This window comes from Strix aluco, chromosome 3 (assembly GCF_031877795.1).
Source record: "Strix aluco isolate bStrAlu1 chromosome 3, bStrAlu1.hap1, whole genome shotgun sequence".
NCBI lineage: Eukaryota > Metazoa > Chordata > Aves > Strigiformes > Strigidae > Strix > Strix aluco.
Genome location: NC_133933.1, coordinates 29,522,354 through 29,548,939, shown reverse-complemented (window position 1 = coordinate 29,548,939; position 26,586 = coordinate 29,522,354). Strand labels below are relative to the sequence as shown.

At 37.7% G+C, this 26,586-nt stretch overlaps 1 long non-coding RNA gene across 4 annotated transcripts in view; it reads right to left on the bottom strand.

The window, feature by feature from the left end:
- The window catches only part of LOC141920715 (uncharacterized), a 66,627-nt gene that overhangs the window by 30,515 nt on the left and 9,526 nt on the right, over window positions 1-26,586 (bottom strand). Inside the window, exons 4-5 of one of the 4 annotated variants that reach the window (XR_012622433.1) lie at window positions 13,187-13,300; window positions 12,887-12,935 (exon numbers count right to left, since the gene is read on the bottom strand). The exons of the other annotated variants lie outside the window; for them this stretch is intronic. This is a non-coding gene — a long non-coding RNA (uncharacterized LOC141920715). The remainder of the gene's footprint in view (window positions 1-12,886; window positions 12,936-13,186; window positions 13,301-26,586) is intronic. 4 annotated transcript variants of the gene reach the window in all.

The following is a 26,586-nucleotide window of genomic DNA, read 5'->3' as shown; positions in this document are numbered from 1 at the left end:
CAGAGGCAAAATGACAAAATTAAAAGGAGGGCCTGCTGTATAAGACCATCAAGAAAAAAGAGATTTACTTTTGGGTTCTGCTGGTATATCGCTTTGGAAGACATGCTGGTAAAAATTCTGCATAGAGAACATAATGTTGTGATGAAATATATCTGAAATCTCGTTTTTGCAGCATCACTTCTGGAAAAGATAGCATTATCCTCAGAGTAAGTATGGTCAGATGAATAACAGTCAAATGAGTGCGTGACTTGGGAAGACTCCATTAACAGGACTTAATCCACTCCCCATGGTAATCTCACCTCTTAGAAAAACTCAAAAAGATGATGGTGCAAGTGTTACCTCTTTCTGATCTGAAGATAAGTTGGAGTAGGCAGGAAGGTGTTAAAGTAGCAACACCTGAGAAAGTTGGTAAGAAGGCAAATACAGTGCATGCTCAAACAGACCCTGAAGATATTGAAATAATGTGGCAAAGAGTCTTAAAAGATGACATTTTTCAGGCCTGTATGTATTGAGATTGGAAGAGGCAATAAGCCAGAGAACAGGAAATTATCACCAAAGCAAAAAAATGATGCCGTTATTATTAGTGAACACTGTGCAATGATTCACCTGACTTAAAAAAAAAAATCCACCCTAAGGGGGCAGAATGAGTGGGAGATGAGGGAGACACTGCTGCATAAAGCCATGAATGTGGTACACACGTTACAGTTGTCAGTAACCTGCAACTTCAGTATCCTATCAGAGTAGTTAAAATTATGACTGAAATTGATGTGGGAGAGTCAAAAGCAAGAAGTTTCTTTACATAGAAATCTTAGGATGATTGAAAACTTGTAATTCCACAGTCAATGAGAGGATAATTTTGGCTAAAAATGGTGTCCTCTTTCACTACTCAAGTATAAGCAGTAGTTCATAATAAAAAGTACTATATAATAAATGAAGATAAAGAGAAAACATAATAATCCATATTAATTAGGAGTTACAAAGGGGAAAAAATTGATAAGGCAAGCTAGAAACATCAGCAGAAAGTCCACAGCTGACAGGACCAATGTAACATGAAGAATTAAAAAAAAAAAAAAAAAAAAAAAAGAACATGCAACAAAGTATCAAGACTACAATAGTCCCAGCAGTTACACAGACCCTTTGCCAGATGGAAGTGATAAAACCTTTAATACTGATGCAGGAGAATCAGAAATTTTTTTAAATATTTCTATTTCATATTTGGACAGATGTTCTTATGTCACATGATGATGTCAAACTATTTTCCAGTCCTTTAGTAACCAAGCAGGATGTTATATAACAGGTACTAGAAATAAACATTTTAAATCAGCCAATCCATCTACCTCACACCTAAGAACTAAAACTGAGGAGACCTGAGAACTAATCATGTTTATTTTAATAAATTAAGGCATTCCAGGGAAATTCCATTTGACTGGAAAGTGCTAATGTTCTGCCAATAATAATAAAGGCCAGCAGGATGACTCAGAGAGCTAATGGATAGTTAGTCTGATGTTACTTCAAGGTAATAAAGCTGTTATAAAATTAATAAAGAATTAAAGTACCAGAATATAATTAATATCAGTCAACCCAGTTCTGTGGCAAATAGATCTTGTAAAATAGTTATTGCATTATTTGATGAGACAGACATTTGGCTGATGAAACTAATTGTATATCTGCAATATATTTGTGGGAAGCAGTTGACTTACCAGCATATGACATTCTCATTATGAAAATTAGCACAACACTATCAATATGTGTTAAATGGACTAACAAAATGTGTTAAATGGACTGAAAACTGAAAGATCTGACAAAGTAATAATGAATGGAGACTTGTAACAAACTTTAGGGCTTTTGTGATTTGGAAATAAATATAAATCATCAGTGATTTGGAAATAAATATATACATCCATGATAATAAGATCCGTAAGATTAATAAGATTGTGAGGATGAAAGCTTAAGATAGTCATGTAGAACAATTTGAATCACTTAATGAACCATGCCAGTTCTAATTAAACATGTCTTAATAGAGCCAAATGCAAAGGGATTAGAACTAAAAGCTCCACCAGCAGCCACGTTTCCTCCGTGGAAACACAGGGTCTGACAGGTACCAAGGACTACAAGTGACAAACAGCTGATATTGTAGCAAAAAAACCCCAAACCCTAATATGATCCTTGTATATATAGATAAAAAAGCAAAACAGCTTTAAACAGCTATGCAACACTGGTGAAACATGCAGTGAACCACCACATCAGGTTTCACATTTTAGAAAGAATGTTTTCAAAACAGAATACAAAAAAGCAGACAAAATTACTTGAAGAGAAAAATGTCTTGCAGTGACATGTTTGAAGGAAAGACTTAAAGTTCACTTGTTAACATTATTAACTAGCTTGACTTAATATATCACAGAAAATACTGGCTCCTACAGGGTTCTTTAGCGTAAACATAAAGTTCAGGTAGGAAACACGGCATATTAAACAACAAGTTATTTATAACTCAAATTACCATGGGAATTCTCAATAGCATCTTTAGTTCTTGAGGTCTTCAAGTCTGGATACCTTTCTGAGTGTTGCAGCGCAGCATGTATTTGCATGCTTACTACTGCAGTTGAACACAATTCTATACAGAGGTAACTGGATAATAATGACCTATGATACAGAGAGCAAATTAACTGACTTGGTTCCTTCTAGCTTTTTTTTTTTTACTCTGTGGATACAGTAAATATATTTTACTCTCTCTTCTGAAGAAGTAAGCTGACACCACTTTGCTAATTTTGGACTACTCTATGTTGAGATCTGCCAGAAATCACTAAAGATTGTCAGCTCCTCAGGCTTATCGTCAGAACGGGTATTCCCTGGGAAGGCTATTAAAATGGTTTTGTTTAAAGAAAAGGTGGGGGAGAGGGAAGAGAAAATCCTAAACCTGATCCCACTGACATTAATATGTGATTTGTCATTGATTTGCAGAGGCAAGATCTGGAGTAGAGTTCACAACACTATGGAAATCGTTCTAATTCTCTAATTTTGGGGTTCTTAATTCCACTCACAGTTTCTTCAGGACCAACTGCTTAGCTCTGTGTATGGTGTAATAATGACAGTCAGATCTTCCGCTTTTCCAGAAATAACCATGTCATAAGCTGCTGCTTCCTTGTTTTATGTATTTACAGACATCAACAAGACTATATAAAGCCTCTCTATAATTTGTTCATATACAGTAGTTTTCCTTTTGGTACATTTTTAGATCAACTGCACTTAAACAATACTTCCTCAACCTACTGAACTTTGCTCTGGTACATGATCAAGAGAAATGCAAATACTGTACTGTTTAAAAGATGACAGCCAACATTTTCCACAGGACTTGCTGAAAGGGTAGGGTACTATGAAGTACAAAGAGTTTAGTGTGACTCCAAAGTGGTGCAGCATTCATGCTTACAAACTCTGCATCTGCCCTCTGAGTTGCCTACAAAGCAAGATAGGTGTAAATTTATCAGTGTGCAAGAAGCAGAAGCTAACTCATGATCTTTCAGTTTTCTAATAAATGGTGTCGCTTCAAAGAAAATAGCTTTAGGCCTCTTTGCAAATAATTTTATCAAAGGGAGAATTATAAGAAATAAGATGACTCTTCAAGGAAAAGCTGTGTCCGTGTGCTCCTTTCCTTCTTTGGTGCAAGGTACAAAAAAAGCTGTAAACATTTGGAGGGGGTATTTTCCTAAGGCTAGGTTGTTGTGTGCCTTCAAGCATACTACCTTAGAATCTCAGGAATGTCAAACCTACCCTTTTGTGAATTTTCTAGTGTAGAGGAGATAAACAGACCCAACTTCTGGTTACTGGCTCTAGTACAGGAAACCTTTCTATCAGATTCTGCCATTCCCTACAAAGAGGTGTGGCTAAGCACAGCCGTGCCTGCAAGATTTTTCAGTCTAAAAAGCTTGACTGCTAAAGCAGCAGACTGGACAAAAGTCACCAAAGACTGTGGAGACATGAAGATTTTTTTTACATGGTTAAAGTACAAGCTAGATCAGTCCCAATTACAGTACTGGGCACTGTTGCATGAATAGATTTCCCCTCACAGAGTGTAAAGTACACCAAGAAAAATTCATAGTGGTTTTGAAAAACAATTTTCAGCTACCTTGTATGCTACAAAAATTCTCCTGTTCTGATTCTGTTTTGATCCCAGGCAGCTAATGTATGTCTTACTGTGCAGAGCACTTGTGTAGGGAGAGAACCTGTTAGCACGTCGCCATTGGATGAAAAGACTCTTTATGTGCAAATTTTGTTTTAAAATGCTGATTAGCCTCATAATTAACAATCAGAATACTGAGGAGAAAAGCACTTGGAACATCTGCAGTTTGCAATGATTCTATCTGAGTTGAGAATCTACTGTGCATTAGAATACACACACATCTCACTACATCTTAGTGAGGAAAAACCACAGCAATTTCATCAGATACCAGATGATATCCCAGCAGGTAAATAAAAACATTACAATGTTAATTTTTGTGCTTTCTAAGTGGAAATTGTTGAGATACTGTATTTAATAACTATTTAATTTGTTTTTCAGCATAGTCTTAGATTACTAAACCATCTTGAATGGTGATTTTAAAAGATGTTCACAAACTAAATACAGTTATAGAAGGACATCCCCAGAATAGGAGACCCCAAAGAACTAAAATATTACTCCAAATTGTATTAGTGGTTCAAACAGATGACCCTTTTCCTTATGACTGAGTATAGGGCTGTATCTCCCCGTATTGTTTGAGAAGTACCACATCACATAGGAGGTTATACATCTGCTAGCATTTTCAAGAGGAAAAAGAGTGATAGAGGCCATGATAAATATCACTTCAGGAAAGTATTCTACTAATTCTCATTTTCCTCTGAAGATTCAACTAAAGGTGGTGTTCTTCACTTGCAGATACACAGTGTTTCTGAATGCTGACTACAGATAGATGTCTCATGGCAGCTGAATAGCATCCCTTCTGTATAACTACCTGGGCAGATTCAGAATACCTGTGTGGTCAACAAAGAAAATCAAAGTACATACATCAGTGCAAAAGAGAATAAAGTTATATCTGCTTTGTAGGAACAAAACATTCTTGTGGGACCAATTACATTGCAACTCCTGTTCTGCGGGCAGTACTAGAGATACGTGCAGGTGGCATATTCTGCAGCCAGTAATCCAAAGGAAACTGCTGAAAAATAATCACACACTAAAAAAATAACACTGAGAATGAAGGCAGACACAAATGGTCTTTGAGATGGAGAGTGGTACACAACACCAAATGAGATAGAAAACAACTGACACAGGGACAGGCAGGACAGGCATATGAGCAGTACAAGAAAAGGCATGGAAGCCTGGAAAGGGTGGAAGCATATGGCTATACCATGTGCAACTGAAGTCAGCAAGAGCTGACTCAAACTGGCAAAAATGGAAGGATATACGTAAAGGTAAAAGAATGGTGATGCACAGGGTGTGTGTTGGTGCTGATTTCACAGGAATCTGAAGCTAAGTAGTCAAGAATCTGATAGAAGATGAAAAGCTGGTACAGGCAATCTTTTTCAGCTGCTAAACTTGTATTAGGTGAAATTCACTGCATCATAACTGAAATGCATGCCCACTGTGAATGCCTCAAGCCACCACAAGTTGTCTTTCAGGATCCTGCAGAGCCCTGTCATACATATGGTCTGGATCTTAAATAATTTTAAGTAGGTCTTGTCCTGTAAAACTCCAGCAACTAACTCAGTAACAAATGTCTTGAAGTTTCAGCAGGAAAAACGTCCCTTTCTCAGTTGTTATCTAGCCTGGCTGCCCCTTCAGGACCTTTGCAAATAAATGGAGCAGTTTTGCCACACTTCTCACAAGGAACAGCTCCTGTCACATGGCAGCCTGCTAGAACCCTGTGACATGGCTTGCATGAGTTAGGATTACAGAATCAAGCCTACAGAGACTAATGGATAAGCTGTTCCTACCTAGTAATCTAAAATTATTCGCTAGCCTCCAGACTCAGGTATTATGCTCTCTCCTGACTCATGCTACCTTTCAGCCCAGAATCCTAATGAATCTGACTTAATCCACCCCTCTGTGCTGCTGATCACTACTAAGTCTTCCCCATCTCTGTTGTCAAAGTGCCATGCTTTAAGAAAAGCGCAGAATACAGCCTCTGTGGCAGCACTGAGTGAACACTACTTTTAAGGAGAATGTACCAAATCTCATTAAAAAAAGATAAGGCCACCTGGATCTTAAGACAGTCGGTTTAAAAAAAAAAAACCCCACAAAACTATTTTGAAACCAATTACTAAGAAAAACAGAAAGGAAAACAAGTTTGCTGCCAACAAACCTTGTAGCCCTTGTCATCTATTACCACATGAACAAAAGCACTCAATGACTGACTCCAAGACCATTGCCAATTATTATGACAACATACAGTATAATCATATTATGTTTACAATATAATACATGTGAGTATTCGATAGAGCCTGGCAGCACTTCAGTCACTGCCTCTTTTATGCTTTAAAAATCAATTTTTCAAACTGAGTTTGCTGTATAACGTGCTCCCTAATTACATACGTTACTGTATAGAAAACAAGAAAAAGATATTGAAAGTGATTTCAGGCAAACCTCTTAACATTTAGTGAGATAAACCATTTTTATTCACACACATCGCCCCCCTACCAGCCAGCATAATGTCTTTATTCTATAAACATGCCCCATCTCGTTCCCACTGACATTAGTGGTAAGTTTTCCAGAAGTTTCAGCTGAAGCAAAATCAAGATCAAAATGTTCAGGGCCTAGTTTTAAAGGGGTTCTTGCTTCACTCTTTAGTCTACAATTGCAAATAACTATAAAGGTAAACAGGATCATTTAAACATCTGCTTAATTTGTGAATGACATCAGATAACAAGCTTACCAAATGACTCCATTTATATTTGCCAAATCATGTGCAAAATACAAGTGGGAGGTCACCTTGGAAAATACGAACTAAAGACAGATGCTCAGACTCAACTATCTAGATACTAAGAGACCCCATTGTCAGCCCATAGTCAACAACTCAGTCAAATATTTGGGTGGGCTACCTACTTTGCAGATAAATCAGGACACAGGTGCTGAGATACTTAAAACAGTAACTTGCATGCTAGCTTAAGTGTGCCATGCCTAAGCAACAGCACACAAATACGACTATAATGATATTTCTGGAATCTCTCTTCTTCCAGAAGCAACATGGCTCACACAGCTCTTCCTCTGAGATAATGAACCTCACTAGATTCAAGATATCATTATAAATTATTATAATGCACCAGCTTGGGTGCCTGTCATGGTTTAAACATGGCTGGCAGTCAATCACCACACGGCTGCTTGCTCACCCTCCCCCACCCTCAGGGAACAGGGGAGAGTGTTGGAGGGGTAAGGGTAAGGAGACTCACAGATTGAGATAAAAACAATTTAATAATTGAAATAAAATCAAATTAAGTTAATAATTATAATAATAGTAGTAATAGAAAATACAAACAGGTAATGCACAATGTGATTGCTCACCACCCTCTGACTGATGCCTAGCCTGTTCCAGGCTAGTGATCCCAGAGAAGAGAGAATCCTGGAACCACCATCCCAAAAACCCAAGTGGAGCTTCCCAATCAACCTTTATCTATATACCGAGCCTGACATTAGATATGGAATATCTCATTGACCAGTTTGCGTCCGTTGTTTTGGCTCTGCTCCCCAGCTTCTTGTGTACCTGCGCACCAGCAGGACATGAGAAGTTGAGAAGTCCTTGATTTCTTAGCAACAAGTAAAAACATCAGTACATTATCAACATTCTTCTCATATCAAATCCCACACTAAATCCAAAACACAGCACTATTCTAGCTACTACAGAGGGAAAAAACCCCAAAACAATTAGCTCTATCCTAGCCAAAACCAGGGCAGTGTCTCTACACTGTGTTCCACTGAGCAGCCAGTTTCAGAGACTTCTTAGCTCAGGATCAGTTAAGAATGAAATCAATTTAGGTTTAAAAATTTAGATTTAAAAGCAGTAGTTTTATTCACAGCTTGCTTTTCTCCAGACTGTCCTGGTCCCTCGCTATCATGGCTTAAATGCATTTCTATGATAAAATGTTACTTAATGTAATAACGGAATTACCAAAAAAGTGACATTGCTGAATTGATGTAATGTGTAAAAAAACTGGTTTGATAGTTGGTTTCAGAAGGTAGTGGTTAATGGGTTGTCCTCAGCCTGGAGGCTTGTAACAAGTGGGGTACTGCATAGGTGTATACTGGGACCTGTTCTGTTTTACATCTATCAGTGACCTGGAAGAGGCAATGAAATGATGAAGTATGTTCTCAGCAAGTTTCCAGATGACACCAAACTGGGCAGACCAGTCAAATATGCTCAAGAGCAGGGCTGCCAGTCAAAGGGACCTAGATAGGCTAGAGGGTTGGGCTGACATGGAATTATGAAATTCAACAGGGACAAATGAAAGTCTTGCACTTGGGAAGGAAAACACCCCTGAAGCAGTACAGGCTGGAGACCAAGTGGCTGGGCAGCTGGGGATATTGGCATCAAGAACATGAGCCAGCAGTGTGCTCTGGCAGCAAAGAAGGGCAACAACATCCTGGGCTGTACGACCAGGCACATGGCCAGTAGATCATTAGACATCATTATCCCCCTTCACTCAGCACACTTCCAACTGCATGGAGAATACTGCATCGAGAACATGGCTCCTAGTTTTGGGCCTCCCAGTATGTTGATAATCCAGAGTGAGTTCACTGAGGGGCCACCAACATGGTCAGGGGGCTAGAGCAGAGACTGGGGGAGGAGATGCTGAGGGAAGTGGGCTTGTTCAGCCTGGAGAAGAGATGGCTTTGGGAGGACCTAATGGCAGCTTTTCAATACCTGTAAGGAGCTTACCAAGAAGATGAAGCCCAAGAAGATGAAGCCAGGCTCTTCTCAGTGAGACACAACAGGTCAAACTGAAACAAGAAAGGCCCCAGCTTGACATAAGGATAAACTTTTTCACTAGCCAACCACTGGAGCAGGTTGTCCAAAGAGGTTGTGTAGTCTCCATCCTTGGCAGTATTCAAGACCTGACTGAATAAAGCTCCGAGCACGTGCATATGGATGCCACAACTTGAACTCCAGTTACTGACAAACACTGGCTTGTTCTGCTATTGAAAGGTGCTCAAAAACATATGCCACCACTGGCAGCTCCAAAGCACAGCCCTGGTTACATGGGGGGCAGAGTCAGAGCAAGTAACAATTTCAGTTACATTCTTAAACGTGATGCTCAGCTTGGAAATTTTAGTGCTGGCACAGTGGTCTGAGTGGAGCTGCTTTGCAACTACCCGAAGAATGTCTGGAACCTCATAGAAACTTCTCTGATTCCTGTTGGGGGATGCATTTTCACACTTCAGTGTGATTTATACAATCTAAGATCCATGTATAAACTTAACAGGAAAATTTGGAATATATGTCCTTGTATTTCTATAGCACCGGCTAAAGAGAAAACATTTGAAAGTATCAGGCTGAAGAGAAACTGTTAGGGTAATTCAAGTATCTGTCTTGGGACATACTTAATATTTTCCCTTCTGACCTTGGCACAGAAATTAGGTCTGTGATAAGGTGCTAGTACAAAGAAAGACTGTATTCCACACCAAAGGAGAATGGGTAACACTGCAATAACAGAAACAGAATGAACTTAGATAAAATAAAGTGCATGGTCACACACATAGGAGTAAGAATTCCTGTGATAAGTTGGAAATAACAAATGAGGAGAAAGAAAAGGTTGTATTAGTCCATCAGAGGATGACTATGAGCAATCACTGATGTGGTAGATAACACTAAGATATTCTGGGTAAGATGTTGCCAGGAAAGATAGAGAAGTTTTAATATGAGGATACAAAGTGCTAATCCGAGTGAAACATATTACATGTAAGGTCTTGTCACTCGTATTCAAGAAAAAATAAATCAAAATGGAGCAATTACAGAAAAGTCTGACTTGAGCTCCCAGGTAACACAGTAACAAAGATAAGATAAATGCTAAAGGTGTAGATAAAAAGTCTGCTATGAAAGAAAAGTCTGAACAAACTATTAACAAGCTTATAAAATTCACTACTTTGCATATTTCCTTTACAATATCCTTCACGTATAAATAATTACAATTTCAAATGACCAGCATTATGTAAAGTGTTTCTCTAGACAGGAGTTTTAGCATATTTTTCTTCTGGGTATCTCTTTTTATCATCTTCTGTTCCAGGACTATGGATATCAATCACTCTGCAATTTATTTCAACATGGATCCTCACAAATACAGATAAATTTATTCTCTGAGAGTTACATGAAATTGTAGCAGAAGTATCAGTTACCAAGGAGAAACAGAAATGACAGAGTTTGATTTCATCATGAAAAGAAAGTCTGTGCTATCATGAATTCGTATTGCTGGAATCAGGAATCTTATTGTCATTCTTCAGACAAGATTACACGGCAATTTGCCTGTCCAATTAATCCTCATGGCTCTCCTGTTAGGTAGTTTAGAGACCTGTCTAAGGCCACAAAAGTAAATCAACTAGGATAAGAACACAGCAAGGTCCATCTCCCAGGTGTGTGTTGACCATTAGACCATACTCCTCTTCTAGGATGGGATCCTGGCAAATCGCAAGCTTTATGGGAAAGAGGCTCTATTTAAACATTTAAAACTTTAAAGCACTTACTGGAATAGAAAAAAGGAAACGGAAGTAGAAAATATGAGAAATCCAAGTTAATCCAAGAAACACGATGGCAATTGATCGCAGTGCAGTCTGGAAGGAAAATGCAATCGATACAGAAGGGAAGAAATCACATAAAAAAAGATATTGCTTCAGTGACTGAAGCAAAGATCATCAAATTGCAGCTAGGGATGATTAATCTCTTCTCACCCCTACTGAACAATGAAAACTAGAAAGCTAAACATTAAGAAATGTCATCTAGTGACAATATACATCTTTCTTACAACTCTGTAAAAGTGGCAAAATAGAAGTCTGAAATTGTTATTAGAATTGCTATTCAGTACTTTAGAAGTGTCTTACTCACCAAATAGACTGCTTGCTTACTGCAAGGGAGTGTTTTGATGCACCTGTGCTCCTGGAAAATGATGTTACCATGAAAATTTTTCTGGCTTTTAATGTCTTCTAGATCTGGTATTGATATTTTGATGACAAATTGATATTTTTGGTGACAATTTCAATTTGTTCCAGGTATTAGGAACATAACATTGTTAATGAAAATAATGCTAACATTTACAAAATGTATGATGTTACTGATCTAGACAGAAAGTACCACACAGGCAAGTATCCTAAATATTTAGGAAATAAATTGTAATTTTTTTTTAAATATTATTTTGTACCTAAGAAGTAGGTCAGTATGGTCCTATATATACATAGAGGATAGCAATGCTATTTTGCTATGAAAATCAGAATCTTTCATTAGAGAATTTGAACTTTTTTTTTTTTTTTTTTTTTTTAAGAGAAAAGCAGGGAGTTCCCACTCTGCAACTTGGAAAACTGAAGTCTCATAATCAAGAGCTCAAAAGTCAAGCTCCATTATTCATATTTTACAGTATTATATTCCATGTGTAGCTACAGTAACTCACTGCCAACACTTTCACAGCACAATATTACTTAGAAGCAAGAATGCAAAATCTAGCTCAAAGGTTTTAGTGAGAAGTTCAGAAGAAAATCTTCTGTGTTTTCTCATTTTACCTTCTAATTCTCAGCTTGTTCAGTCTCTTGTAGGACTATATCTGAGGGCAATACTTGAATACATACCCTCCTTTGTGTCCTATACTTGCTTTCTGGAATTAATAAAAAAAAAAAAAAAAACAACGACCGACTCCTCTAGATTACATCAGAAACTTATCTGGCCCTCTGTTAGTACAAGAAGGAGAAGAATGATGGTCCAATTTCTTTCCCTCTCTCCTCAGATGGGTCAATATGACATAACTGGGGACTCGACCACCTGCCTTTCATAGGCAAGTGAGTCACTCCTAGGATTAAGAACACAGACATTAATGTACACCTGATCCTTCAACCTCAAGGTCAAATCAAACTCTTTTCTCTTTCAGATACTATTAACTCTGAGAATGAGATTTTTTCCCCCCTTATGTTTCACTGAGTTTTAATTCTAATTTATTTTTAATGTAAGGATTCCCTTAGTTCAGTTTTCTTGAGTTTCAGTTTTTAAAAAAAGTTTTCTTAACATTTTCCCTCAGAATTTAAACTATTCTTTCTTTCCAAGGTTTAGATGACATTATAAAATGAATACTGTTTCTTTAAAGCTGACACAGTAAGAACGAGCAAGCTGTCTTAGATTGCAGGCCATTTCATTTCTCATAAGCATGCTATCATTAGCTACCTTTAGGAGAATGAATTATATTGATTGGTTCAAATCAAACTTGTGACCTGGTGGCAGTATTAGATGTTTGTTACAAAGCATCATCTCCTCATTAATCTTTCATTAGACAGCATGATCCGAGAAGCCAGCAGCAGTCACACCACGCTTACTCTCTCGAGTGATGCCACCACAGAGGGCTCCCTTATTGGATCAGAGCAATTACTGGCCTTACAACGCAGATTCTGAAAGCCTTATCAAATTTCCTCCTAGATATGGCAAGCTTACAAATAATCATGTGCTGTTTCTTGGGTGAGGACATCACGGAATTACACCAAAATGCAGTAAGCTCAAGTCATTTGCAATTAAACATGTGACTCTCAATTCTGAGATGATACATCTTCATTTACAGTCTATGAAGTATTTTACAGAAAGCCGAAATACATAAAATGAAGGTGTCTTTAAAAGTTCCAGTCAAATAGAAAACTGCCGAATCAGATTTCTTTATGGGAGAAACGAAGCAGAAACTCTGGTACCTGGATTCCTGGCATCTCAGTGCTGTGACTTAAAGGAACTGGGTAACAACTGCAAGTAAACAACAGACAGTATGAGAAAGCAGCATCTGTTCCTGCCTACCTAAGCACTGCTGGAACAGAGCCCAAGAGGGGGACAGAGGTGCTTATTTTCAGCTCAATAGCACATCATAACAAGGCTTGGGGGGGAAAATTGAGCATTGTGCAACTCTAACAATACATGATTATTTGCATGCAAACATAAAAGAAGTTAAAATGTTAATGGCTCTGAGTGAAGAAGTGCCTTAATATACTGCAACTGACCTGTACTTCCAGGGATCCTCAGGCTTGCAAATATAAGGGTTGTATCACTAAGTTATTTTCTGCAGCCATATGAAGGTAGCATTAAAATCTGAACGCAAGACATCCCATTAACCCCTGCAACCATTAAAATAAAAATTAACGTGGCAAAGCACAAAATAACTCTCCATTATAAGAGAACTTAAAAACACACACTGAAGAAATGTTCTTAGTTATGCGGCTTAAAAATTATTCTGGCTAAATTAACAAGTTTTGATCAGGGATATGGAAAAGTGACATGCAACAGTGCACACTGATGTAATGTAACCGTCCCACTATTGCCTCAGGCAAAGTTGTGAGCACCTTCCCGTCCCACAGACATTACACCTCCTAGAAACACCATCCATGGCCACACCCATGGCAAATCCAACAGAGTTGTGCACTATCAATATGACTGTGAAAGGACAGGCAGCCTCCCCAGATTATAAAAATTAAGACTGGCTTCCTTTCCCACATGAAAAAAGTCCCAAAAAAGACACTTCCAGGACAAGTATATTTAGATAAAATCCAGGACAGGTGGATGAGGCTAATGTCAGTTGTGGGTTCATCTTGTTATGGGCAGTACAAAACGTCAGCATGACTACACAAACTCCAGTGGTTCAGAGTTTGGAATTTGCTCTTAAAAAGATAATCCGAGCTTTACTGAAGTGCCTCCTTTATTATGCTGTTGGCTTGGGCACTTAGTTAAGAATTTATCTCCTCTTGTGTTCAGCAAGAAACTTCTATCATTGTTCTCTCAAGTCCCTCCACCAAAGCACATATATTTGGAGAAGCAAAATGATACTGCCCTAATTCATATGATATACTCTATCACTTCCTGCATGATAAAAATCAGTCCCTAGTCTCTTATGCCTGGGTTGTGATAACAGCAAAAAGACCAACAAGACGGTCTGACCCAGATTTCTACGAAAGACGTATTCGCTGTACAAATCTGGACCTGGTGTTTGCCAGAAAAATCAGCCTTCAAGTTTCACACTAACCTCAAAATACTTCATCATGACATGGTTCCTCAGTGAGGAATATGGACTTTGGAAATATTTAAACTGTAATAGGCTGTCTTAGCTCACACACACTCCAGCTACCAGACAAGTTTTGGATAAGATACCAGTATTCTGAAAAAAGATACAAGCCTCTGGTAAAAAACTTTTCAAATGTGAATGTGCCATTCTGATTCAGAAACTGAGACTCATAAAAGAGGAAGAGAATACATGAGAACTGTCAAGAGAAAATGAAATAGAACATGGTATGATTATATATCTTCAGTTGCACATAGCATGCATTCATTTTTTAAGAAGACTGAAATTTAAATATTTCTAACAGAAAACCGTGCATCTATCATAGCCTTCCAGTGCATTTACATTACAGCAAAATTTTAGCAACAATAGGCAAATACAACAAATACATTCCAAATTCTGACAAAACAGTTGCCAAGCTAATATGCACTAGGCAAGATTGTAAGCCTAGATAGTAAGACAGACTTTCTGGATGACAGTCCTAAGTCTTGACAAAATGCAGTAATAATAATGTTAATAAGCCTAACAGCCTAATTAATATTCAAACACATGCATATGAAAAATTTTAACCAGTGCAACTATCTTAGAAGTTACCCAGGGATTATTTCAGCCATAACTGAAAGGTAGGTATCTATGGGGCAAAAGGTAACAACTGTGTTACACAATTGTTTTGGTTGGGGAATACATTCCAACTGAAACTGCAGAAATAATTTAGGCAGCTATATAAATATAATTTAAGGATATGGAGGTTAACAACCTTGAAAAGAATCTTTACTGACCACAAATGGCGTCTTTCCAAAAGACACCTCAGTATCACAGCATTCCACTACACCTTCCTTGAAGCGTGAATCCCAAATACTGAATTTTTAATACCAATTCCTTGAACACAGACATGGTCAGTGGATGTTTCTAATCCAAGTTTTTATTAAACCTAACAGACCCTGACACACAAAATGTGATAAAAATCAAAACACAGTGATAAAAACTAGTGTGAATCATATAGGTTAATCATATGTACCATGCACCTATTTTAAGTGTAAGGCTGATAGACTGTTATTTGTTCTTTTTAATTCCCAGAAACAGATACATTAAGGAATAATTGTATTATTAATTTACTATAAGTTTTCCATCAGTAGTCTGTATATTACTACCATACTGTGAAATGTTGAAACAGGAAGGAATTATATATAATGCTCTGACTTTTAAACTCCATATAATTAATAAGCCATCCTTAAGAAGTAGTAGATGTCTGAAAGACGAACTGGCTACATCTAGTAGAAGGACCAAGAAAGGTATAATTTCATTTTCCAACTTACAAGCCATTGAATTCCTTGCTCAAATTGCTGGAGATTGATAATAAACTGTAGGTGTCATCATGATCATGGTCATACAAGCCTATTATAATGAAGACAGAAGCAGTTTACCTTTTTCAACAATGCTATTCATTTCACCCAAGAAGTCAGAAGTGGATAATTTCCAATAGCAAACAATAATGTGACATATGAAACATGTCTGACATAACTGACTAACTAGTAAACCAGTCCACATAAAGCCATTTGTGTTAGAAAAAAAGAAAAGAAAAAGGACTGGAATAGCAGAACACTGCTTCACAAGGTATACAGTTCCACAGTTCTTGACTGAACTGCAAGCAGCTGGACCTAAGCGTCTTCCTGATCCAAACAGAGCTTGTCTAATGACAATAGTTCTTTCCACAGAAAGAAACTGTGTATCTCCATGCTTTCCTCAGGCTCTTGCTTGCTTGGCTGGAAAATTGAGATAAAAATGCAGCAGCTCATCTGCTTCTCAACAAGATGACGAGAATTCTTCTCATTCTAAGAAAACATTTTGCATTTGAAAAATTGTATTTTCTGACAACAAAAAATCCTACTACAATCCTCATTTCACCAGCTATTACTTCCCTTGTCTTTCATTATTCCTTCCCTATTTTTCTGTTCTGCAAGTGAAGGCTTCTGACTTTTTTGCTTGACCACCTAGAAATGCTCCAGGGGTATAAGATACATGAAGCAAAAATCAAATAAACTTAACAAACTAGATCTTTCATATATAATCACAATCAGTTGGAAACTTCAAAACAATACTGAGGACATTCCTTGAAGTTTTGGAATAAACAGTATGGCTTCATTAAAAATTAAGTTGCTGTAGTCAGAGAAATGTTAATGTCTTGAGTGTTAGACTTTACTTTGCTCAGCCAGTATCACTGATATCATTCTGTTGCATTAATAAATATAGCTGAATACATTTTCTGAATTTTGTCAGAGGCCTGGCAGCAAGCTCACTGCAACAAGGAAATCTTTTGGAAAGCCTGTGTAATGATAACCTTCCTGATAAATACTCAGGGTAGAAAACAAAAAGCATGATAAAAACCACTGGGTGTGGACTTTGAGAAAGACCTGAATCTATGCTTGTAGAAGGATGACAGATCCTTGCACAAAAGATACTGTCATTTGTTTCTTATTTGATAATATGAATTTAATCTCACAATGGTAATACAGAACTCCAGCAAATATTCTCATAAAATTATTGTATTTAATTCTATACAGAACTTATATTTACAGACTTGGATCCTGCCTCCAAGTACCTCCTGGTACTTCAGAGAACCACCCCAGTTTTCAGCTCCTTTCAGAAAAATCCAAACTCTCAAAAGGCTCACACCAGAAATGAAACAGGGAGGGAAAATTAATCTGTCTAAAAGGACTACCATTAACTCACAGTTCTCATCAGATTAATACAGCAATTGGGTTCCTAGCCTGGTCACCAGCTTTTTTAATCTTATATATGTGATGCAATACTTAGGTGTTGTAAAGAATTAAATCCTTAAACCCTGATACAGCAGAGCACTTAAGCAAGTAATCCCAATGAAGTAACTAACTAAATGTGAGATGTGACTTTCATGAAGAAAATCACACCATGAGAAGTTTAGCAAAGGTTTCTATAGCTTTCAACATGATTATAGGAGAGGAAGGAATGACCCAGATAAGGCAAAACCACAGCAAATAAAAAAAAAGGTTAAATTAGGTGAAGTAGGTTATAAGAACCTATTTAGTACATTCACCTGTGAAAAACCTAAAACCTAAAGTGCAACTTTAAATGCTATTAACAGAGCAAGGCCTGGTTTAAAATAATACCCACGTTGAATCTTATATGGTGAAGTACTGTGCTGAAGCCAGAGTAACTGGAGATAATGGCACCTGATTAATTCATAGATGGATAATTTTTCTGTAGACAATTTAGAATTGAACAGAGGAAATAATTCACCAGTACTAAAGGATGGTAAGACAGATGTTTGTACTGTAGACATCAACAACCATCTGGAATCTGGACTGTTTAGTTTAGAACACATGGTATAAGAATGACTGGTAGTGAGAGGAAATACTGTGAACAAGTTCACAAAATCTAACATATATCTCATTCCAAAAACAGACTTTCTGCTTCATGAAACAAAACAAACTTCACTAAGTTTAATGCCAGAAAACAACCAAAATCTTTCACAACCCTGCCTCTGAATATTTACATTTTTGCTGTTCTTGCTGCAAAATCATAAAGTTTCATTAACTCTGTACTATTTCACATCAGAAATATGTATTCTGCATGTTTGTATACACTAGTTAGCACACATTTTCTAGACATCCACATCAGTAGTAACAGTAACACCTTTTAAAAAGATTTGCAAGCATGGCTGAGCCTTGCTCACATACATAACAAAACATGAAACTATATGTATTTTGTGGGGGTTTTGGATTTTACCAAGAGGTTTTGGCACAGCATAATTCCCTCCTATGCTGTCATTCCAGATCACAGATTTGAGAAAAACAAAACACATTCTCATTTACTTTTAAGTCTGTGGTATACTGTATCTAGCATGGAATTTCTCTGTAAGCAAAATTCACTTAGGCAAAGCATTATTTACTAATCGAGTGTTTGGTAATACATTAAGCAATTCAAATACCTCCTATACAATCAACAGTGTACCTTCCAAGGACTGTAGAATGTATATTCTTCAGAGATTAAGAATCACCTACCACAGTGAGTCACACAAAATCCCAATACTTGGTTTCTTTCCAAACAGTCTTACTAGAACACGAGATTGAAAACTAAGCTAAAGGCTTATTGTAAATCACTCTGTTTTTGCAATATGCTCTGCAATTCTAATAATCAATCAGTTGTAAAAAGGTTTCATTTGCACGTGACAATATGGGGTAACATCCACTACAAGGAAATTGAAATACATTATCGGTGCCAGATAGGTTTTAATAACTTTCTTTGGGTTCTTCTTCTGTGAGATAGAACTCTTGCTTAGAAAGTCATACAGAAGATATTAAACTGGAGAAATTAATCTAATTTACAACCAACAGAAAAGTTAAAAATATAAAATCCATTGGAATAAGCAGTCAACTATAGTTAGATATAAATGGTATTTTTATATGTATTCATACATAAGCATAAAATAAATTACTTGTTACCAAACTGTATGATTGGTGCTCATCTGGAACACCAGCTTGGTAAAGAATGTATATGAAACAGTGGTTTGTATACCAAGGTATACTAGTACATATGTCCATTGAAATACAGAGATTAGAATCTGCACTTTCTACCCAACCTAAATACAGATATTGTATCTACCATACAGAACAGAGCATCTGATCCTATTCTAACAACAGCACTTCCATTGATATCCCCCTGTCATATGGAGAGTCACATCCATATATGCATTAAAACAATGCTAGACACATGTTATGCATTTAAAAAACCAAATAACTTGTTGTGCAAAATATAGTGAGTTTGATATTACTTTGTGAAAAACTTGGCAGAAGAGATAAGGTTATAAATTAGTATAGGCACACACGATGTGTTACTGGATGGCTGTCCTGAACAGTACATATTTGGATATGTACTTAAGTAAGTAACTATACCTTATAATTATGAATTACCTATATGGAATTGCATTAAGAAAAATATTTAAATTCTAAACTGATAACATCAAATGGAACAGAATTGCCTGATTTCATGTGAAAAACTCACATTATCAGGTAAAGAGATGGCCATTTCAACAGTAACTGAAAATGGAAATGCAGAACTGTATTGAGCCCTTCCATGGACATTCCTGCTGACCTAGGAGGAAGAGTTATCTATGCAGGATTAATATTTGAGCGCAATGTCTGCTCAGCATTCAGAGCAATGAAAGAACAGGCACTGCACATCCAGTACAGGGAACAAACAAGAATCCAGAAATCCTATTTTTCCAGGGCACAGTTATATTCCGCTTATGCCAACAGGACCTCCCAGTTCATGCACCCAAGTTGTAAACTATGATTCATGAAGGTGGCAGTGGATATAGATGTGCAGCTATGAAGGGAAGAGAAGGATCACTTTCACATGGGAAACTAATGGAAATTCAGCATACCGCTAGCTCCCAGAGAACGTTCTTATAAAGCAGAACGGCTGTCCTCATTAAACAATTCTTTTGGTTGTTGTTCATATTGGTCCTAACTTGGCTATTCATCAAACAAACTGTATCTCAGTCAAGTGATTTTTGAGTATGTAGTTTTATTTAACAAAACTTTTTTTGAGCCACTGATGAGTATTTAGACTAGAAAACTAGATATTTAGACTAGAAAACTTCAGGTCACATAGTATCCCAGCAAGCCATTTTTTGCTACTATAAATAGCCATGTTTTAATCCTTACCTGCTGAGAATGAGTGAATTTAAGGATTTAACTAAATCCTTTATGAATTTAAGTCAAACACTGAAGATTAATTCAACATGGCCCATTTCAGTTTTATATTCTATACTGCTTGCTATGTCACTTCTCTACCACAAAATATCTACGTAGCTATCTATAGCTGATCTACACATGACTAAATCTGGATATCTGTAAAAATAATTCTGTAACACAGTATTTGCTTTTAGAAAGTCCACAATTATCCAAGATGTATGCATCCTAAGGTCCTGTTGAAAGTTACCTTAAAACCTCTTGTGTACATCACTGCTTAGAACTTTAGAAGTGTAAAGTGCAACTGACATCCTATTTTTTTCATGTAAGATGTGTTCATGCTGGCATATATTTTTTTTCCATAAGAACTTCTGGCTTTTAATCTTATATCAACAGAAACAATAAAATCAAAGAGAAAGAAGTGTCTCCAAGAGTTGTCCTCATAAAGGAAAAAGTTATGTTAACTCACAGTAATTAACAATACAGTCATAACATTGGCTGCAGTATAATCTAGACATGCCTGTTCTAGCTTCAGAATAATTTGCTGGGATACTTGTAGCGATCTAGGTGGGGCAGCACAGAGCTCAGCAATGGCTAGCAAAACGGTCTGTTTCAGGCAGTCAGAAGCTCAATGGAATTGAAAGCTTTACAATTGCAATATAATGTGAATCCTTACACAAGATTACAAGGAAGCATATTTATACATTTGATTTGCTGATCTTTAATTCAGAGTACATGCTTGGATGATAAGTGCCCTCACTTCCCCAGGTTTTGCCTTTATGTTTATAGGAATTAATACTTTCATTCTTCAAAAGGCCCATATCTGAATGAGACTGGCATGTCAGATCAACTATTACTTTTTGATCTAAGAGCCACTCCTGCAGGCTTCTTTGAAATTTGATATTAGATTCGGTTTTGCTGTAACCGTAGCTCAAGTTGGAAGTTAAATATTGACCTTAATTTAAGTCCTACCTATACATTAAAATAACAACAACCCTAGCTTGATATGGCACTGGAAAATTAAAGGACAGGTAAAGGTCAATTTACACAACCTATCAGTTGCTCACACCACCACTTCATAGTGTGGATACTAGCTTACAGTGCTTATATGCCTCTAGCATTTCACAGATGTTCACAATTACTTCCATGTCTCCAGAACAAACAATCCACTAATAATTCATAGAGTAGCAAAATCCACTGTAATAAAAGAATCCAGGAAACATGCACCCGAACTCACCCTAGCACACAAAAATGAGTGGATTTCTTGTACAGCCACATTATCTCATGCATCACTTTGCATTGCGGTCCCTGTTTAGGCTAACTTGACACAGCATCAAAAAAAGCCCATTTTCTGGAGAGAACAAGTTCACAGTGGCTGTCCTTACCGTGCGGTTTCTCTCAATATGTACAGATTGTCCACATCAACTCAGATTCATCGCTGTTCTTATGCCAGCAGTGGTACCAAGGATGTGAGGGAGGTGGCTTGCACCTTCCTCAGTGAGAGTCAGGGGTCATATACAAACAACCATCCGCACAATTTCTCCAGATTCCCCAATTTGTGCTCCTGACGCAGTCCTTATCAATTATTACAAGAGAGCTGGCTATCTGCACACAAAAGCATTCTGACTGCTCCCTCCCTTCGAATGACTTCTGTGCTCAGCCTGTGTACAGGGACCAGGGCAGGTTGCTATAGTCGCTATGAGGAGAAGACAGAGAACCAGCGTACAGGGAGAAAGGCCAGACTTTTTTTGTTCTGTTGTCCTGATATCTGCACATGGGGTAAGGCAGACAAAAAAAGCCCCTAAATATAGAATCAGTACATGATCATGCTGACATGTTAGTAAAAAAATGCATTTTTTCCCCTCTGTTACAGTTATTACCCATTTCTTTTTTCTCAGGTAGGAAATGAGACTTTAATCAAGAAAAACACTATTACCTAAGAAGATTAAAGAAGTTCTATCAGAAAATTTTCCTTCTGAAAACTTAATCTGTGAGTAGAGATGTCAGTACAATATTCTAAGATGCACTTTGTTATCTAATTGGCTCTCATAAAGAAATAAAACATTACTGCACAGAACAAAAATACGCTCTACAATCTACTTCAATACATTTATTTTCCTAGGCTTGAAGACAACAGCAACATTAATCAAAGAGATAATAAGTATTGCTACTACAGAAAAAGTAGCCCATCCCCCCAAAGAGATGCACATTTATATTTAAAAAGCAATGTAATGGTTCCTTATAGTGACTTTTACCTGTATGCAATTCTCAAAGACAGCAACAATTTCCATTGTGAGGAACATTATATGGACAGGGATGTGCACTATGTAGAAGGGAAAAACTGTTACTAACCTTTTCATATCTCATAGCAGATACATCTCTTCCACTCTTAGCTGAGGCATCTCCTGGGCACTAGAGACAGATTTTTTTGGCACTGAGTGGGATGAGCACTTTTTTGTGCTTTTGACCAGAGTGGATACCACTCTGACCTGTTTTCCATTCCATTATGTGAAATTATTGATGGATACACACGGTGACATGGAAGAAAAGGCAGAACACACCTCACAGAGCAGGCAGTTTAAAAAAGGAAAACTGATATTTTGCTTGTGTTCATAATTCTTCTTTATATGACTTTCAAAATGTACTTCATAGATCCTGAGAATCACAGTCTATTTGGAAGACAGGAACATTACCAAGTCTGCATCAGCCCTCAAAGTGACAGTGCTTTGCAATGATAAAATATGGGTGACCAAGTAATTAGTTTGCAGAATTACAAAAAAGGTTGACTTCCCTACAATATTGCATGTGCTATTTAGAAATTGTAAGGTAATCTAGATAATGTAATAGTAAGGCAAGCTAAAAACTTGCAACTAAGAGAATAGTAGATAGTAAGAGAATACTGTCCAGCAAATATTTGTTAGAAAGTATCTATGGATAGGCAGGTATACCTTTTATTTTTTTCTACACATGGAATAAACAGGACAATGCCAAGGCTTCAGATTAGAATAACACAGAGGGTTAGACAAACAATTGAGGCTATAAACCTTCCCCCTCCTCTACGCCTATGAAGCTCAGTCACGAAAATGGAGGATAAAGAATATCAATGAAGTCAATCCTTCTTTTTGTCAAAAATTTGGACAAAACCTCAAAGGTCTTTGCCCTCATAGAAAGAGACCAAAAAAAAGGCCCTGGTACTAGTGATAAGTACATTAGTTTGGAGTTATTAAGAGTTAGCGAGGTCTTCCATAGTAATCAGACCACTGTAAAAGAGACCTGACCTTACCTAGCACCAGGGACTGAGGACTAGCCATTGAGCCATCTTGAAGCATCAAAACATCTGCAACCCTTTAGCAACTATCAGCAGCATCTCATGTTTCGGGATTTCATCCTGTGATGATGAGAAAATACTAGGCGCAGATTACCTGATGGTAAGTTTTCTAAACTCTACCTTCTAAGACGCCTGCTCATATGTGAAAGGTAACCCTGCACAAATGAGACACAGAGCTGTCTATAGAAAGGGATAGGTACAACCCAGACCAAGGCATGGCAAAGAGCACTACTGCTACGCGTTCCAGAGAGTTGGCTCTATGGCCTATTTATTCTCTGCTGTGGAAATAAATTTCTTGGCCATAATCTGGACCAGCAGTCTAGATTAGCAGTTCACAAACTGGAAATCATGCATCTGGGAGGAAAATAAAAGGGGTAGCGAGTATCAGTCTCCAGCACAAGTTTCTCAAAGTAGCAGCTCTTCTGCTTTTTAAGTTGCTTTGGGCTCAGCTCAGTGAGTGGACTGCCACACTGAGCTTCTGTGAAGTAGTTAATAGCTACTGGGGAGAGCTGCTTAAAGTAAGTATTCCTGGCGAGAGGAGAAAAGCATGCAGCTTCCCTGTGAAGTAGAAGTGAAGGATATGATCTTTCTCATTGACACAGAGTAAGGAAAAATGCTCAAAGCCACCATTTTGACATCTCCCTTTCCCTGGAGACATGGTCTGAATATGGCATGCATTGTGGGGCTGGACTGGCAGAACTGTAGCCCCCAGCAGCCACCCTTGTCCTGTAGCAGAGAGAGGTACCTGTAATGGCAATTCTCCAGGGCACAGTCTAGAGTTATCCCCAGCCTTTTACCTTATCCTGTTCTGTTCCCCCCATCTCAAGAACACATGTATCCAGCTGAGAGGAAGGGTAGGGAATGGCAGAGAAAACATGTGAGAACTGCTCCTGGATCTACCTCATGCAGCGTTTCCAGCAGATCTGGAATTTAGCTGTGGGCGTAAACAGTTTATTGGCACAGGTGAGGCTATATCAAGAAGAGTAAAAATAGGGTGGCGTTGCCAGTCAGGTGTTGCTTCTAACATCAGCAGAGATTGCAATGCCAATGCAAGCACCTGCCTCAAAGGAAAATGACATTAGAGGTTTCTGGCCTACACTTCAATCTGTAGTGGCATTGGAATCAAAGGAGGGAGAGGAATACCCAGGTAAGAACAACTAAACATGCTAAAGCTCTCAGGAGTAGGAAGAATACTTTGATACATAACAAGGGAGACAACAGAAATAAGAAAAAAAAAAAATCTTCCTCCATAGAACAAATGCTGTCACATAAATCTTTAGCAGAGGTGGCACCGGAAAGGTCCTAGAGATTAACAAAATGAGAGGTGGATGGATATGTAAAGTTTCAAGCAATTTTTTTAAGTCATTGTGTCTGGCTGTAATGACAAACAACAGGACCAGTCTCTTTGTGGAAAGCATCAAGCCTTGGTTCTTTTTCTTATTCCCCACTGTAAAGGTCAGACAATTTTATCCCTCAGCTACTGTTCTGTGAGTCTTACAAAAATGCCTTGAAAACAGAACAAACCTTCTCTTGTCCAAAGATAAGATGTGTACCTTCAACCTTACAGAGGAGAGTTAAACAGCGCTAAAGCAGCACTCTTGAGAGAAACGGGCTTGCTAAGCTTTGAGAAGAAAAGGTCACTAGGAGTCATACTGCTGTCTTCCATGACCTAATAGAAGGGTGTAGAGAAGGTAAAGTCAAACTCTTCTCAGAAACGCACAGTGAAAGGACTGCATTAGCTGAAGCAATGGACACAAGTTTCCACAAGGGAAATTTTGGTTAGATATTAAGAAATTATTCACCAGGAAGGCAGTCAAACCTTGGAACAAGTTACTGAGAGAGATGTAGAATTTCTACCCTTGGAAATGCTCAAAGCTTCACTGGACAAGCCTTGAGCAAACTAATCTAAGTAAGCCATGCTTTCAGCTGTGGTTTGAATTAGATAATCTCCAGAGATCCCTTCCAATGTGATTCTTGACTAGGCATTCCTCTTGTCAGAAACAGGAGATGGGGCAAAGATTCAAGAAAATAATCCTGTTAGTTTATCTCTGGTAACTTCTGAAGCATTTTTTTAAACAAACATGTGCTATGTTTACCTCCACTCTGTTGTCTTGTGGCAAACGTAGAAGAGAGGTGTAGGGGCTGCTGTCATGAAGCTTTGGAATTCTTGTGGTATGAGCGGCAGAATAGAAACCATGGTCCACACTAACATGAAGAAATTAGAGACAAATTTAATGAAGAAGAGTACTCCCACAAACCTACCTATTTAACACTATGTTATTTACATTATAGAGAGTTGTTCAAGGAATGTAAGAGCACCAGTTCTCATCCACATCAAAGAAAGGTCAGAAAGCTCTGCATGAGAAGAATGCCCATTCTGTCCTGATGCTACTAATTTTTCCATCTCTGATGTCCAAGATACACACATATCAAGCAGGGAAAACACGTGCTATCAGTGGAAGAACTTCACTTAGGTCTTCCCAACACACTTGTGCTACTATCAGTCCAATATCTTTATAGCAAAGCTGAATTATATTAGGGGATATCTTAACAGAACGTTTTCACCTTTGCCCAATGTTTTATGACATCTATGTACAAGTAGCAATAGACATTAGCTCCTAAAATTAGAAATAGCACTGTAGTATGAGTACTTCCCACAAATCTCACAGCTAAGAAAGGAACACTGCTAGTTACTGATTTACTTTTCTGCAGTTCACTATTTCTAGTAAGTTTTGAAAGTATTCTGTAAATGGGCAGTGTTCCTTTACTGCAGTGCTGTAGGGCATTTCTTGATAATCAGGAGGAAGTAGGAGAAATGAAATGAGTGTTACTTTCAGCAAAAGCTGAGTCACAGTTACATTTCACTACGCAACACTCTGCCCTTAGTGCCCTTCTGCTTCCAGGCTGCAGCAACCTTCAGCTGTCTACAAGTTGGAAGTCATGTTCAAAAACCAAACAATGAGATCAGCAACTTTTGTAACATGTCACATGGATCTGTAAGCATGATTTTGGGAAGGTTCCAAGTTTAGAAAATGTTATTCCAATTATGTGGCAAGAACTTTTCGTTTACACAGTTTATTTGTAATACTCTAGAATTGGGGGTTTCAGCCTGATAATAAAACTTAGATGTTACTGGAAAGTGACTAACAGTGACAACGGCCACTAATGGTCCTCCATTATGTGTGGGTGCACATTAAGAACTGCAGAGAATTAATCACCACATGCTTATTATGTCATACAGTGATCAACTAATCAAAGTCAATAGAGAGACTTGTGCTGCTTTCAATAGCA